Raw genomic sequence first — 1,958 nt, 5'->3', positions numbered from 1 at the left:
CTGGAGAGGTAGGGCTCAGACTAATACCTTGCACTTTCACAACTCACAACACGCTCTTTCAATCACTCAAACTACTCTCTCTCTGTACCTATCTATAACCTATTCTACTATATGTGTAGTGTGTTTCTATGAATGAATGAATGTGTGTTGTGTATGTGTGAATCTATGTGTATGTATCTATGAGTGTTATTTAGTGTATGAAATGTAACTAAATTTATCTAAATTTAATTCTACCTAAATGTGTTCTCTCTCTGACTTCTTTCCAAATGGCAAATGTACTAGCTTAATCTCTCAAAAACCCACAGTTTGAGGAGCGAATCAGACGCCTTTTAAGACCTGGACAGACTGAAATATCCAACCCCTTCATAATTCCCGCGAAGCACCGCCATATACAGTCTATGAGCACCGCAACACACGCTGTGACGTAAAGAGGCCGCGCTCTCGGTAGTTACGTGATTGTTGGGCATGCCGAAGCAGAGATCGAAACACTGTCTTGGAACACTTCCGCTTCAAAAGCTCGACACTGTGTCGAGCAAACTGGCTCGAGCGTCACTTCCTGTTTACCGTTGCCGACAGAGTCACTGTTGGGCGTCCATAGCCGGAGAGTCGAGCCGCTCGCCGGCTGCTGCATGCCCAGTCCGACCCGTCAGCCGCTCGTGGGCCGTTACTAGCTGTTACCATTCCTGCCGGTTGCTCCCCGTTCCCTCGTGGTGGACAGATTTCACCGATTGGCGTGGCGGCCGTTTGTCTGGAGCTGTGCTGGCTACACTGGGTCACGAACGCAGAAGACGCTGCTGCTTTGCCTCCGTGGGTCTGCTTTTCCGACGTTTAACGTTCAGAGTGCATGTGTGAAAGCAGGGTTTAATTTTTCTTCCTTTTCTCCTTTTTTTTTTTGTATTTACTGCAGTCACGTGGCCATTTGTTTGTTAGGTATTTTGTCTTATTTATGATTTGTCACGTGACTGCACTTGATTAGTCATTTTGTATTATCAGCGGATTTTGTTTAAGTAGTAAGTTAATGTTTATTCAGCAATTCTTTAATTGAATGTTTCCGTTTCGATAAACTTGTTTTTTTTTTGTTTATTATGTTAAGTAGTTTTCTTCAGTGCTTGTAATTGTTATTTTGTTAACCGATTTATGGAACCCGGTTAATGACTGTTCCCTTCCCTTTGTGATTTGCAGGAGCTGTGGGCCTCTGGTGGTGGGGACTGGTGTCTTCGGGTGGTGGGAACCCCTTCCTGTGTGGCGTGCTGCTCATCCCCTGGTTGTTTTTTATTTCTTCACTCAGGGGTGTGTGTGTGTGTGTGTGTGTGTGTGTGTGTGTGTGTGTGTGTGTGTGTGTGTGTGTGTGTGTGTGTGTGTGTGTGTGTGTGTGTGTGTGTGTGTGTGCGCGCGCGCGCACACGCTCGCTCGCTCATGTGTGTACGTGTGAGTGGGGTGATTTCTCCTGGGCTCCCTTGTGATGCCCGTTGGCCCAAACCTTCACCAGAGAGCCCCCAGCTCTGATTAGTCCCCAACACCTTCATTTAACAATCCCGTGTGAATGTTTTTTTTTAAAAAATGGTTTTAAAATGAGTATTTTTGATATTAAATAAAATTTGTATCTTTCTGCTTCCACTGGAATTATGTCTCCTGCCTCATCCGTATAACGAACCTGAGTTGCCTTCTTGTTAGTAGTCATTATAATTCCCTGGGTGAAAGTCCCAGGGTAGCGTTGTTTGGCCGGTGTCTACATTCAGTAGTTGTAGCACGCTAGTTTATCCCGACTCCTCCGCTCGCCACATATTGAACACACAGCATGCTGTTCACCCACTTGCTCATCTGTATTAAGTTCAATTTCATTCCAATACACAGAAAAACACTTCTGTATTCAACACATACATACAAACACTATACATGAACTTTCCATAGCAGATAATATTTTAAACCTGACTTAACAACAAAGCAGACAGTCATAC

At 44.5% G+C, this 1,958-nt stretch overlaps 1 long non-coding RNA gene across 1 annotated transcript; it reads left to right on the top strand.

Annotated features, from left to right (window-relative positions):
- Positions 1-341: 341 nt before the first annotated feature.
- LOC118471865 (uncharacterized) lies at positions 342-1,623 on the top strand. The gene is made up of 2 exons (XR_004849204.2): positions 342-807; positions 1,183-1,623. It is a non-coding gene; the product is annotated as an uncharacterized LOC118471865 (long non-coding RNA).
- The last annotated feature ends 335 nt before the right edge of the window (positions 1,624-1,958 follow it).

The sequence above is a fragment of the Amphiprion ocellaris genome, chromosome 1 (genome assembly GCF_022539595.1).
Source record: "Amphiprion ocellaris isolate individual 3 ecotype Okinawa chromosome 1, ASM2253959v1, whole genome shotgun sequence".
NCBI lineage: Eukaryota > Metazoa > Chordata > Actinopteri > Pomacentridae > Amphiprion > Amphiprion ocellaris.
Note: the sequence above shows the minus strand (reverse complement) of the source record. Positions and strands in the feature narration are given on the sequence as shown.